Source organism: Arachis ipaensis, chromosome B05, assembly GCF_000816755.2.
Source record: "Arachis ipaensis cultivar K30076 chromosome B05, Araip1.1, whole genome shotgun sequence".
NCBI classification, from domain to species: Eukaryota; Viridiplantae; Streptophyta; class Magnoliopsida; order Fabales; family Fabaceae; genus Arachis; species Arachis ipaensis.
Window position 1 is genome coordinate 28,923,680 of NC_029789.2, and position 15,441 is coordinate 28,939,120.

At 35.0% G+C, this 15,441-nt stretch overlaps 1 long non-coding RNA gene across 1 annotated transcript in view; it reads left to right on the plus strand.

Moving 5' to 3' along the window:
- Positions 1-8,418, plus strand: part of LOC110271868 — a 15,836-nt gene extending 7,418 nt beyond the window's left edge. The window contains exon 3 of the long non-coding RNA XR_002362700.1: positions 8,409-8,418. This is a non-coding gene — a long non-coding RNA (uncharacterized LOC110271868). The remainder of the gene's footprint in view (positions 1-8,408) is intronic.

The window sequence follows — 15,441 nt, forward strand, 5'->3', positions numbered from 1 at the left end:
GCTATATAAAATATATGATAAAATATAAAACATACATTAAAAATAAGTTAAATAATACATATATTTATACATACTACAACGCTGACAAAAAATAGCAACAAAAAATTAGCAGTCCTTTCCAAAATCGCCACAAATTGGTAAGATATACTATTTGTGTCGGTGCTTATGAATATGCAGCAGAGTCTCATGGGCTAATCAACAGTTTGTCGAAAAATGCTACTAAATCAAACACTTTATAATACATATATAATATAAAGTAGATTTTACTATGATTATACTATGGTAGTTATGGTGACATTGTAAGTCATATTAAAATTAAGGTTTAATTATTCTGTTGATCCCTATAGTTTAGCGAAATTTTTAATTAGGTCCTTATACTTTTTTTCCTTTCAATTGGGTCTCTATACGTTAATTTTTTTTTCAATTTAGTCCCTACCGTCATAAAACCGTTTGAAATAACAGAATATTCCATCAAAAAATCGATTATTCTCATAATTTGGTTAAAAAATTTAATTAAAAACATCTCTATTTTTTGAAATACCAAAAATACCCTTTATACTTTTGTCCCCCAAAATCAGAGAACTCTAACTATCCCTAAGTTATTCTCCTAATTTCCCTATTGGATTTCTCCTCTCTCGCACTCTGCTACCGTCTTCCATGTCGTCGTCGTCGTCCCTCTGCGTCGCCCACGGGTGCTCTGTTCTGCTTCACTCGTCCGCCTTGCCTATTGCATCCCCTCGTCCTGCCTTACCTCACCGTGCCTCGGGTGCCTTGTCTCGAGTTGTCGCTCCTCGACTCCGTTTTGCTGTCTGGACTGGTTCTGCAACAACAGGTGATGATTGAATTTTGTTTTAGTTTTTCAACTGTTAGATCGGAGGAGATGAAGGGACCAAGTGGCATGTGGGAAGGAAACTAGTCAGATGGCTTTCATTTGTTTGAATTGCAAAGATCGCGAGTAGAATGAACATGTGGGTTTCTATCAGCGTTGGGTAATAATTCTTAAAACAACTAGTAGTCAAACGGCATCCTCTCCTGATTCTAATGCTTCAGGTACAATGTTGAGAAATCTTGATTGTTAAATACCTCTAATTTTGCTTATGCTTATTTTTGGTTGCTGCTTGTATGTAATTTGACTTTATTTGATTAGGTAACCAGCATCCTGAATGACAAGGAGAACCAATTGATCTAGTTGTGAAGCTTAGTTTGTTAAAATTAGTTTTGATTGTGTTAAAAAATTTTTATTATGAGTTCTGATTATGTATTTTATCTATAATTAATTGATTATGTTAGAAATAAGAAAAGATGTGAGATTGGAGATAAGGTGTTTGATTAAATGCCTTTGAGAGAGTTGAATTGATTATGAGTTATGATTATGTATTTTATCTTTTATTAATTGATTATGAGTTTAATTGATCATTGTCATAGAGGCATACAGGACTCTCAGATATCGTGGTCCTATCCTGCTGCCCAGGTTGTGAGAGATTTCCAAGGCAAATTTGCGGTTTATTCCGTTTGACAATGGTTCTAAAACCGCGTTTATTGTTGCAGTGAGTAATCCTTGGTCTATCTATTTCCAAGGCAAACTTGTAGCTGCAGTGGCTTGTTCCGATTTACTTGTTGCCGTTGAAGGGAATTTTGGATTCGGATTTAGTGCCATATAAGTTGAGGTATATACTGTTGAACCCATGCTTATGTGTTCTATTTAATTGCCCTTCCATTGTGTTATGTAGATTGATGTCCTTATCTTTAGTTATATTTTCATCATCATATAATAGAATAGTTTTTATTTTAGTCTATACATTATTGTTAACTAACAACTAGAATTAAGATCTTATATGAGTGTCTTGCCATGCCAGAGTGTTCTTTTACTATGAGTTTTCTGTCAGGATCCATCTAAAGGAGGTGGAACTTGTGGATTTGATACATAGACACAGAGTTTTATGTGCCTTTGTGAGAATGAAAATTCCACTACTCATTGCAAAAGTATCTTACAACTTCAATAATATAATTATGCTCTTTTAATAAAGTAATAATCATGAATTAGATTTTGTATGTTATTTTACAGATTATAATATTACACAGCACAATATAAAAGCACATGTAATTGCAGAATCATGCCGTCAACAAGGAAATACTGGCATCGCATATTCACATCTATCGAATCATGCCGTCAACAACATGAGTATGATCAACGACTTCGAAGTTCAAAGTTTCTGGGCACCTTCCTAGTTCTCATTCTCATCTGTCTATTTTGTCTCTAAATTGTAAATTTCAAGTAAATAAAGTGCACTATCCCCACTCAGGTGATTTCGTACGTAAGATGTGGTCAATTTCTTCTGATTTAGTTTTTTTTTTTGGACATGAAAGTTGCTTTGTATTAACTATTAGGACCTAGAATGTCCTTGTAAACCAAATTACAAACTTCAGCAGGTATCTCTTTCAGCCATATTAAGTTTAGTTGAGTAAAAGCTAAATTAGCTAATTTGTGGGATAATACTAAATAAATTTGGTGTTACTTAACATGATTGGTAATCATCATTTTAATTAAGCTTATATTTGTTTAGGAAAAAGTTGATGGGTTATCAAAATTTGTTATTTTTTACAAATACTTTTAATTATTAATCTAATTAAAAGTATCAATTCTTTCTTTAGAAAAAGTTACGTTAATAAATTCTTTATCTTATTGTATTGTATAAATTTTGATTTGTTATATTTTTGGGGATAATTTTGACAATTCATTTTATATATATTTATTACTATTATTTCTGTTTCATTTTATCCAATCTTTTTTTTAGTATGTTCTTAAGATAAGATATTTTGAAAGTTAAAAAAAAAGAAGGTATTTTTAGTATAATTTATATATAAATAAGCAAAAGAATGATAGTGACAAAATAAAAAGGATTATAGGAATATCTTTTTTGTTGTAGAATCATTGAATAGGAATTATAGGAATATCTTTTATTGAATATTTATAGTTTTATCGAATTTTTAATTAGGTTCCTATATTTTTTTTTTTTCAATTGGGTCCCTAAAAGTATACAAGTAATTTCACAATTCACTAACATTTTTTTGACGTTTAACGTTAATAAGGACTAAATTAAAAAAAAAAATTAACGTATAGGGACCCAATTGAAAGGAAAAAAAGTATAGAGACCTAATTGAAAATTTTGCGAAACTATAGGGATCAACAGAGTAATTAAACCTAAAATTAAAATCATACTTTTTTTATATTTTAGTAATATTTTTTTTAAATAACACTTTTTAAAAAATGTTGTTTAAGAATAAAAAGTGTTTTAACAACATTTTTTAAACCGCCAAAAAAAATATGACGTAATATATTAAATTAATGGCAGTTATACCAATAATTACTGAAAATCACCACACAACTAATTTCTGCGCCCTAAAAAATGCCAATTGGAGAACCACTGAAGTGAAAATTGGTTTTTCAAAATTTTTAAAATAAACCACTGCTATTCGGCGCCTTTCTTGTACTTACGTAATGCATAGTAACTGATTTTTATTTGTGTATATCCAGTATTTTTATAAATTATTATTTTTAGCTTCTTTTAACTGATAACTAATTTAGACATAAAAGAAAAAGCAAAACGAGATAAGAAGATGTATTAAAAATATGACTATTTAGTTCTAATTTCACGATAAACTATAAAAAGTTTTAAATCATGTCATCATCCCGATAATATTCATTTTGTTATTATTACCACTCTGCTTTTTGATATTAGAGTTTCTAAATATAAATCATATTGAAATCAACATATTTTAATTTTAATCGATAAAATGACAAGTTGAAGCCAATTCTTGTGTTTACTTAACAGGGAATTTTGGTAGCTAGTTGACACAATAAAATCTTTCCCAGAAGTGCACCGCACCAGAAAATAGATCAATTAACGTTAAAATTATGCTTAGTCAACTCATACATCTCTCTTACAAGATATATATTGAGAAATAGTGATGTTAATTAATATAAATATTATTTGAATATCTAGTATTAGTATATATATATATATAGAGGATGGTATTGTAATAAACAGGTTGCTAACTGTTCCAGGTTTTATCAAATTTTTAAGCCCATAAAACAAGAGTCATATAGTTGATTATTGATGTATATACAATAACAGAATAACTAATTTCTTAACTTACAATTGTTTTTACTAATCCTAACTTAATCAACTTAACAACTTATAAACTAATTATAGTTTAAATAAGTAAGCTATTGGGTAACAAGCTATGTTTAATAATTGGTACATAGAAAAGTCTACAACTAGTTTTAGCAAGCTAAATCTATTATAGAAAGAAGATAGTTTTGTATTCAATCTGAAATAATGTGATGTACATGAAATACATATGGTCTGATGAAGAATTACAATATTGAATGGGTGATGAGTTGGGAAGCCACTAATCAGTCATCCCCTTGAAATCGGATGAGGAGTCGGTACTTGCAAGGACTTCGACGAGCAAATTAATTCATGATTCAACAGATACAAGAATTAGATTTAAAGATCATATTTTAGAGGGGTTTGTCATCTGTATTTATAATGTTTATTGGCTAAAAATTTAGGAATATTTAGTATTCTGAATTTAACGGTATAAACGGAATTAGAAATTATTTATTGACGGATTATTTTGTCTGACATTAATAAATAACAAACTTTTCGTCAATTTTTTCAATAAATTTATTGAAATTGAGTTGTTGATTACCGTCAGATTATTCCGACAGTAATTTTGGTGTCATATCACATATTTTGGCGCCAAATTACCGTCGAATTTATTTGCCGGTAAATCCTATGGTAGTTTTTTTTAGCACAATTAAGTCACAATTAGTAGTCATCAAATTAAAACTCTTGTTAATAAAATTAGGGCAAAAATTCAAAATTATTAGAAATTAATAAATTATTTTATTAAAAATAAATGATCTGAATATAATAAAATGTTACAGAAGTAGAATACAATGAAGTAGATATAAAAAATTAAATCCCTAAACCCTACAGACCCCGATAATCATCGTCGTCGTCATTGTCGTCTTCCCCTACTGAGGCAGCGGAGTAGGTGCTGATGTCGGTGCCCCACCAGTAGTACTGCCGCTGGTATGCAGCGCGCCAGCGCCATTGCCTCCAGCGTGCATCTGCTGGTTGTACACCTCTATTTACTCTCGCAAATGATCTAGCTACTCCAACTTTTCCGTCAGGTCCGAGCTGATGGCAACGGCTTTTCCCACGTGTGCAATAAAAGGTCGTTGTACCTTTGTTCAGACTGCTCCTCTTGTAGGTGAAGCTCCTGTGTTAGCTTCTACACTTCCTCCCTTAAGTCGACAACTTTCTGGGATCGGCAAGGTTGGTGGTAGTGGTAAAGGCAGAGGAAACCGCTAATGCAGAGGAGCAGTGGCAATAGAGAGCAATGGGTACGCTTATAAAGCGTGCCAATAGAGTAGGCATATAGTGACAATTGTAAAGCATGCCAATAGGGTATGTTTAATATACTGAGCAAAAATACTTCACTATTAACACCTACACTTAAACGTTTTTCATCACTCTTCATTGTCCCAGAGCTTTTTCATCATATCGCACCTCCAACCCTAACCCTGCTTCCTCATCGCAACTCCAATGTAACCCTAACCCCAGAGCTTCGTCTCGCCTCCGACCCCTGCTTCGCTGCTCCCTCCGTCGGCTCTCCCTTCGTTGCTCCCTCCGTCGGCTCTCTCTTTGTTGGTGCTCTCTCCTTCAGCTCTTCCTCCGTCAATGCTCCCTCCTCTCAAAGCCTCTGTCGTGCTCACTCTCTCGTAAGCCCTCAAATGTCGCTCCTTCCTCTATGGTTGAAACTCGTAACGCTCTGTTTCTCCTCCTGTGTCGCCGGTCTCTGTCTCCTCCTACGTGTTGCTATGCTGAAGCTTCATGAGAAAGATATACAAGGGATTCCATGGGAGAAGCTTAACTACAGCTACATAAGTACCGCAAGACTCGATTGAAGCAGTACAAGAACTACGAGAACCTCTCGCATTGTCGTGAGGATCTCGACAAGGTGAACACCTCAGATGCTTCATGCTTTCACTTCTGATTCAGATGAAATTATGAATACTAATTCTATTTCGTTTATAAACTCCCTGTTTATTTATTTATTTGGCAAGAGTGTTTGGAAGTGCAGAAGGAGAAGGCCTTCTATTACTTCCAGTTCAACACAAGGCTTATAAAATCTATAGTTATGCATTTTCAGGTAGAGACTTTTGTTCATTTATACTTAAACTTTGCTAATTCTTAGACATTTTTGGAAAAAGTGGACTATTTTATTTGCCCTGCTATGTATTTGATTTGAATAGAGCTTGTAATTATTTAAAAATTATTAAAAACCATAAATCTCTGCTTGTGTTCCTTGTTTGGATAAATTTTCATCATATAGTTAACTTTTTTTTCTCTTTTGAAACAATTTAATCATGTGGATGTTTGCTATACATCACCAGGGAGTTCTTATATTTGCTATGCATAGCTTCTGGTGTCCATTTTAGCTTATTACTAGTCATTAATTTCTAGATTGCAGATCATGATCTGAAACAAACACAAACTTTAATATGTACTAAATTCTTATTAATAATGTTTTGATTAATAACGTTATAATTTATGCTTTTTAGTAATACTTTAGTATTTGTAATTCGCAAGGTTCCCAATGATGCTGCTATTCTTGAGGTCACTCCAACAAGAATTACAAGTTAGTGAAAACAATTCTGAACATGGAACCACTTAACTACAAGAAAATAAAATATTAGTAACAAAAATTTTATATCAAATTTAAAATTATTACAACAAATTAATTTTTTATAATAATAATTGGTGATTGTTACAGAAGAATAATATTTTGTAACATTACAAGTTGTTACAAAACATGCTAATATTTTGTAACAACCTAACTTTTGTTGTTACAAATTATGTTAGTTTTTGTAACGAATTGTTGTTTTGTTACGAAATATTATAATATTTTGTAACAAAACAAAAAGAAGTTGCAAAAAGTCGTAATATTTTGTAACAAAATATCTTTTTATATTCAAAAACTCTAATTGTTCTATAATAAAATATTTTTTTGTTTTAAAAACTCCAATGATTTTGTAACAAAAAATTAATTTATCACAAAATTCAACATTATTTGTAACAAGTTATTTGTTTGTCACAAAATGTAAGTATATTTATAACAAATTTTTTTTAAATGTTAAACACTTTGAGGATAAAAAAATTGTTTATATAATTTTTTTAGAATAATTTTATTTTGTTTCAAAAATTGAGGAGGAGGATTCAAATTATAGTGATTGACTTCTTAGTAGTTTTATTTTAGGGTTCATAAAATATTTGTAATTGCTAAGTTATCCACTTTTTGCAGAAGATGGTGATTGAGTTTAAAGTAGTTAAACTTTAGAAATTCACATCATATTTGCAATTGTTAAGTTATTCACTCTTTGCTCTATTTGTTTAACTTTTTTGAAAAGTATAATATATTTTAATCATGTCCACTTTAAAAATTATAAGTATACTATGTAAAGGCAATTAAAAGGCCTAATTGGTGTACTGTTGACGTTAGAACTTTTGCGTGGTCTAGAAAATTGCGGATAAATCCTCGTTGCAAGTATAGTTTCTAAACCTTCAAAAATCCTCTCGTACAAACGTTTTGGGTGTCACAAGTAACAAACCCCTTAAAAATTGTTAACCGAGTATTCAAACCTCGGGTCGTCTTCTCAAGGAACTGCGAGGAAGTATGTTCTTATTATTGGTTATAAAGGTTGTAATCGGGGTTTAGAAGGGGAGAAGCAAGTAATTTAAATGACGAGTGAATCAAATGACAATTAAAAATAAATAATAACCGTAAAGCAACTTTTAGCAAGGTAGAGAAATTAGAGGTCCAACTTAGTTATCTCTCTCAACAATAATGAAAGTTGAATCTAAACTCCACTTGGTCAACCTTTATCAGGGCAAAGGAAAGTCAAGGGACTAATTAAATTGACTTTTGAATCCTAATTATTTCCTAAGAAAAGGTTGGGATTATTTAAGTTCAGCTCAATTAGCAAGATAACGATTATCAATTATGTTGAGTCTAATAACTGTTGAGTTACTAAATTCTTAACCAGAACCAAAAAGGGAAAAAAGAGTAAAATTGTTGGAATAATAAAAAAGTCCTTAGATGGGAAGCAATGGTAACTTAAATCAAAGAAAACAATCATAAACTGAAAATACCTCAATTATCATTAATTCAAATAACTGTCTGCAACATGGAATACTTCGTAAATCAAATTATAATAATCAATTCAAATGTTGGAATAAATTAAATAAATAAAAGTAAAACTAAAATAAAAGAACATTAAACCTGGGATCCAGAGTTACTCTTAAAACAAGAAGAAATCCTAAATCCTAAAAGAGAGAGAGAAGATCTCCCTCTCAACTAAATCTAAATCATTGAAAAGTAAAAATATGCGAGCTCTCTTTGAATGAAAGCATTCCCACACTTTATAACCTCTAGTCTATGTGTTCTGCACTTGGTTTTGGGCCAAAAAAGGCTTCAGAATCCGCTATGAGCGTTTTCTGTAATTTCTGGTGCGTGGTCTCTGTCACGCGTCCGCGTGGGTCACACGGTCGCGTCATTTGGAGCTTTTCCTTGCCACGCGGTCGCGTCAGTCATGCGGCCGCATCGCTGCTGATTCGTGCTTGGCACGCGATCGTGTCATCCATGCGATCGCGTGGGTACCAGTTTCCTTAAAGCTCCGTTTTGCTTCCTCCTTCCATTTTAGTATGTTTCCTTTTTCATCCTTTAAGTCATTCTGCCTTAGAAAATCTGAAACTACTCAACACACTAATCACGGCATCGAATGGAAATAAAGGTAATTAAAATAATTAATTTTAAAGCTTAGAAAACATATTTTTCATTTACATCACATAATAAGGAAGGGAAAGTAAAACCATGCAATTAATGTGAATAAGTAGGTGAAGGATTGTATAAATCACTCTAATTAAGCACAAAAGAACTCATGAAATATGGGTTTATCAACCTCCCCACACTTAAACACTAGCATGTCCTCATGCTAAATCCAAGGTAAATAATTAAGGTTAAAGTGATGATGGAATGTTATGAAATGCAACCTATGCTAAATGCATCTACCTAATGAGTCATGCATCATGCAACTCTAATTTATTTACTCATATATAAAGCTTACATGTAGTCATGTTAATTCACATTCTCAAGGAGTCATATATATATATATATAGCTAACCCTTAAATAATAAAGCATTTTAGCAAATGAGATGGGAAAGAAAATATTGTACAAACTTGCAAAACAATTAGTAAATTAAGCACAGATATATGTTGATGAGTTATAGAACCCTCACTGGATTTTGTGTTTACTCTCTCGTCACTCAGTGTTTATTGGGTTCATTCAGTGTTTATTCTTACTTTCTATAACTTTGTTTTTCATCTAACCAATCAACAATTATAGAATATAGTCATACCAAAAAGTCATGAGGTCTTTAATTGAGGTTGTAATGGGGTCAAGGTAAAGGTAAGGATTTATGTATAGGGTTAAGTGAGCTAATAAGCGAATCCTTAATTAGACTAAGATCTCACCTAACATACATATTTAGCAAGACAAAACTTCTTTTACCTATTCTCCCATATTATCCCACTTATTGTTACATGCTCATGTTTTTACTTTTTTATTTTTATTCCATGTGCATTGTTTTTATTTTGCATTGGGAAATTTCTTTTGTATCCCCTTTTATTTAGATGCTGAAAAATAAAATTTTTTTTTTTATACACATGGTAGTTGAATCACTTAGATTTTCTCATGAGCATGCTTCCCAGATTTTATTTTTATTCTTTTAACTTTTTCTATCCTTTTGTTTCTATTACCCATGTTCCCAAAAGGTTTTCCACATTTAACTCTATTCATAATTTTCTATCTTAAGCTAACCAAGGATTCACTTGGGATTTTCCTTTGTTTTTCTGCTTCAGGCTAGTAATTTGGCTAAATAGAATAAAGGAGTTTTAAAAGGCTCAAGGGGGCTAACAAGGGTGAGGTAAAAGGTAGGCTAATTTGGGGTAAGTGAGTTGAAATCAAACGATGGCCTCAATCATTCTCTTGGTATGTATCTATTCTATATTCTATAACTGGACATATAGATTAAAGCAAAGGAAAGAACATCAGAATAAAAAGAATTGTAACACACAGAAATGAAATTATGGTTTGAATGCAACCATACAATTTAAGCTCAAGACTCACAGGCTGTGTGTTCTCTAACTCAAGCATCATATATTATTTATATATTGTATGCAGGTTTAGTTAAAAATTCCCATTATTCTCATAAAAAAATTATTTAGGGTAGCTTTTAAAGTTTTAATGTTCCTCCTTGATGAAATGTTGTCAACTTAACTACATCATGTAATGCTATATACAAGTTTTGTGGATTTAAATCTGATATGTTCAATTTCCTAGCTTACTTCCTTTTTATATTTTTCAATTTAAACTATACTATCTTATGCTAAAAAGGGTAAACTATACTAATTAATCCACTAATAAATCAGAATTGCAAACTAAACTAAATAACTAAAATAAACTAAATGGCTAAAATATGAACAAAAATATGCAAAATGTAGAAAATAGAGTAAAATACACAAGTAGCAATGTATAAGTACTCAGAAAATAACAATAAAAGAAAAAAGAGAAAAATACAGAAAAATATCCAAAATAAAAGAAAAAGTATGTAGTAGTTCACCAAAATAAACGCCAGAGATGGCGACCTCCCCATACTTAAAATGAAGCATCGTCCCCGATGCTCAATCAAGCTGGTTGTGAAGGAGTGTCATCACTGGTAGGGATGGTAGCTGGGGTCTCTGTGGCGGTGGTGGGCTGAGAGTCTGGCTGCTGTAGAGGAGGGACGGACTGGAGCGGGATCTCCGGATCTGTAGCCTCAAGCTGATGTGGAGCCTCCTGCTGTGGTGGTGCGTGCTTGATGAGCGGATAATTTATACGCTTTTTGACATTGTTTTTAGTATGTTTTTAGTAGGATCTAGTTACTTTTAGGGATGTTTTCATTAGTTTTTATGTTAAATTCACATTTCTGGACTTTACTATGAGTTTGTGTGTTTTTCTGTGATTTCAGGTATTTTCTGGCTGAAATTGAGGGACTTGAGCAGAAATCAGATTCAGAGGTTGAAAAAGGACTGCTGATGCTGTTGGATTCTGACCTCCCTGCACTCAAAGTGGATTTTCTGGAGCTACAGAACTCGAAATGGCGCGATTCCAATTGCGTTGGAAAGTCGACATCCAGGGCTTTTCAGCAATATATAATAGTCCATACTTTGGCCAAGAATTGACGACGTAAACTGGCGTTCAACGCCAGCCTTCTGCCCAAATCTGGCGTCCAGCGCCAGAAAAAGGTCCAAAACCAGAGTTGAACGCCCAAACTGGCACAGAAACTGGCGTTCAACTCCACAAATAGCCTCTGCACGTGCAACACTCAGGCTCAGCCCAAGCACACACCAAGTGGGCCCCAGAAGTGGATTTATGCATCAATTACTTACTCATGTAAACTCTAGTAGCTAGTTTATTATAAATAGGACATCTTACTATTGTATTAGGCATCNACTGAGATTTACAAGGTGACCATAGCTTGCTTCATACCAACAATCTCCGTGGGATTCGACCCTTACTCACGTAAGGTATTACTTGGACGACCCAGTGCACTTGCTGGTTAGTTGTATCGAAGTTGTGACAATTATGAATTAAGATCAAAGCACCAAGCTTTGGAGCCATTACCAAGGATTGTTCGAGCCTGGACATCACAATTTCGTGCACCAAGTTTTTGGCGCCATTGCCGGGGATTGTTTGAGTTTTCGGCAAGCTTTTGGTCCGGTAACATCAGTGCCAGATTCCCTTTTGATCCGGCAACAGCACCAAGTTTTTGGCGCCGTTGCTGGGGATTGTTCGAGTTTGGACAACTGATGGTTCATCTTGTTGCTCAGATTAGGTAATTTTCTTTTTTGTTTTCTTTTCAAAAAAAAAAAATTCTTTCAAAAATATTTTCTAAAATTTTCTCATCTGTTTTCGAAAATAATAATATAAAAATGTGTTTTCAAAAATAAATTATTTTATGGCTTCAGAATTTTTAAGAATGAATTCTAGTGTTTCATGAAGCATGAGAAGCCTGGCTGGCTGTAAAGCCATGTCTAAATTCTTTTGGACTGAGGCATGCAATTTGTTATCAAAGAGCAATATACTCTCGTGTTAAAGACTAAAGCTTGGCTGGCCATTGGCCATGTCTAGTGTTTTGGACTGGAGCTTTCATTTAAAGCTTGGCTGGCTAGTGAGCCATGTCTAATTCCTGGACTGAAGCTTTAGACTAAACATGGCAAGATTCCTGGAATTCATATTAAAAATTTTGGAATCCTTATTTTTTCTTTTAAATTTTCGAAAAATATAAATAAAAATCCAAAAAAATTAGAAAATCATAAAAATCAAAAATATTTTTGTGTTCTTGTTTGAGTCTTGAGTCATATCATAAGTTTGGTGTCACTTGCATATGCATCTTGCATTTTTTCGAAAATATCATGCATTCATAGTGTTCTTCATGATCTTCAAGTTGTTCTTGGTAAGTCTTCTTGTTTGATCTTGATGATTTTTTGTTTTGTGTCTTTTCATGTTTATCATATGCATTCTTGAATTCTTAGTGTCTCAGCATTAAAGAATTCTAAGTTTGGTGTCTTGCATATTTTCTTTGCATTAAAAATTTTTTCAAAATTATGTTCTTGATGTTCATCATGACATTCATAGTGTTCTTGGTGTTCATCTTGACAGTCATAGCATTCTTGCATGCATTCATTGTTTTGATCTAAAAAGTTCATGCATTGCATCCTTTTAGTGTTTTTCTCTTGCATCATAAAAATTCAAAAAATAAAAAAAAGCAGGAAAAGCTTCTCTCCCAGCAGAGTCAACCAGAGCCCCTACAGTCAAACTCTAAGTTTGGTGTTGGGAGGCCACAACCAAACTCTAAGTTTGGTGTTGAACTCCCATATCCAAACTCTAAGTTTGGTGTTGGAGAGTCTCAACAAAGCTCTACACATTTGTGAGGCTCCATGAGAGCCCACTGTCAAGCTATTGACATTAAAGAAGCGCTTATTGGGAGGCAACCCAATATTTATTTATCTAACTTTATTATTATTGTTTTTCATGTTTTCTTAGGTTCATGATCATGTGGAGTCACAAAATAAATAAAAAATTGAAAACGGAATCAAAAACAGCAGAAGAAAAATCACACCCTGGAGGAGCATCTGTCTGGCGTTCAAACGCCAGAACAGAGCATAGTTCTGGCGCTGAACGCCCAGAATGGGAGCATCCTGGCGCTGAACGCCCAGAACAAGCATGGTTCTAGTGTTCAACGCCAGAAATGGCAGCGAAGGGGCGTTGAACGCCCAAAATGGGCACCAACCTGGCGCTGAACGCCCAGAGTTGTGTGCAAGGGCATTTTACATGCCTAAATTGGTGCAGGGATGTAAATGCCTTGACACCTCAGGATCTGTGGACCCCACAGGATCCCCACCTACCTCATCATCTCTCTTTCCATTCATGATCATCCCTTCTTCTTTTTTTCCATTTACCACTCACATCCATACACCCACTACCTTCAAAAATTCAACATCTCTCTCCTCCATATCTTCTTCTTATTCTTCTATTCTTTCTTCTTTTTCTCGAGGATGAGCAACATTCTAAGTTTGGTGTGGTAAAAGCATAGCTTTTTTGTTTTTTCCATAACCATTGATGGCACCTAAGGCCAGAGAAACCTCTAGAAAGAGGAAAGGGAAGACAAAAGCTTCCATCAAGGGTCTATAGCTCAGTGGTAGAACATTTGACTGCAAATCAAGAGATCCCTGAGATACCTCAGGGGATACATTTTCTTCCACACAATTATTGGAAGCAACTAAGGGTGGAACATCAAGAGCACTCCATCATCCTTCATGAAATCAGAGAATATCTAAAAGCAATGAAGGAGGAGCAGCAAAGACAAGGAGGAGACATAAACTTAGGGCCACGGCCAAGACTCATAAAGAAGCTGTGTTCAAGAATCATCATACTGAACTAGGAGAATCAATAACACTATCTGAACTCTGAGTTCCTATAGATGCCAATCATTCTGAACCTCAATGGATAAAGTGAGATGCCAAAACTATTCAAGAGGCAACAAGCTATAAGTCCCGCTCATTTGATTGAAGCTATGTTTCATTGATAGTTTAGAATTTATAGTATATTCTCTTCTTTTTATCCTATTTGATTTTCAGTTGCTTGGGGACAAGCAACAATTCCTGGTTAGTTGTATCGAAGTTGTGACAATTATGAATTAAGATCAAAGCACCAAGCTTTGGAGCCATTACCAGGGATTGTTCGAGCCTGGACATCACAATTTCGTGCACCAGTGCTCTGTGCCTGCCTGCTGATGAGTCTCCGCCTGGGAATGAGGCTCCTCCTCGTGCTCATCCTCCTCCTCCTCTGATGGCTCTGATGGTGTGTCGGGCTCGGAGAGGATGTCGGCGCCCTGTCTGATCATCAGCTTCAGATGGGAATAGCGTCGCCTGCTGCGGCGCTCCAATCTCTCATACCGGCGCCTATTACGGCGCTCCATCTGATCAAGCTGGCGGAATAGACGGTGCACGAGGCGATAAACCGGCTCAGAGGCGGGTGGAGGTGCAGTGGTAGCAGCAGGGGCAGCTGGGGCAGATGTGGATGAAGAGGGTCCAGCAGACGGAGGGGCTGTCTCATCAGTAGCAGTGACAGGTGGTGGTCTGTAGCCCAAAGAAAAGAAGTTCCTGCTGTGAGGAATGATCTTCCTGCAGTCCGCTGCTGGTGGTCGCTCATCGGCATCCTCCCAAGGCACATCAGCCTGACGGCCTAGTCGTGTAACTAGATAAGGAAAGGGGAGGGTGCCTCGGACGTGGACCCTAGCCATATAATGCCGGATAAAACGAGGTAAGTACAGGTCCTTACCCTCCAGCACACACCAGAGGAGGGTGATCATGGTAACCGGGATCTCAGTCTCGTGAGTACTCGGCATCACAAAATTACTCAAGATCTGATGCCAAAGCCGAGCCTCATCATTCAAGTACACTCTCTTGATCCCTCTAGGCATAGTGGTGTTCTGACCCATCTCCCAAGGAACAGCAGGGTCGAGAGCTATTCGTGCCTTCACAGCATCCCAATCAAACCGCATCTGGCCCATGTCCTCCTCAGCCTGTGCAAAATCATCTGGCTGATCGGACTTGGCTGGGAGCTGGAGAATGGTCTCTATGACCTCCTCAGTGACCAGAATTTGCTTTCCCCTCAGGTTCACTGCATCTAGGGTAGTAAGGTAGTAGTTGCAATAGAATTCCCGGACCCAAGATGCATTGACCTCTGTCAGTGGTCTCTCCAGA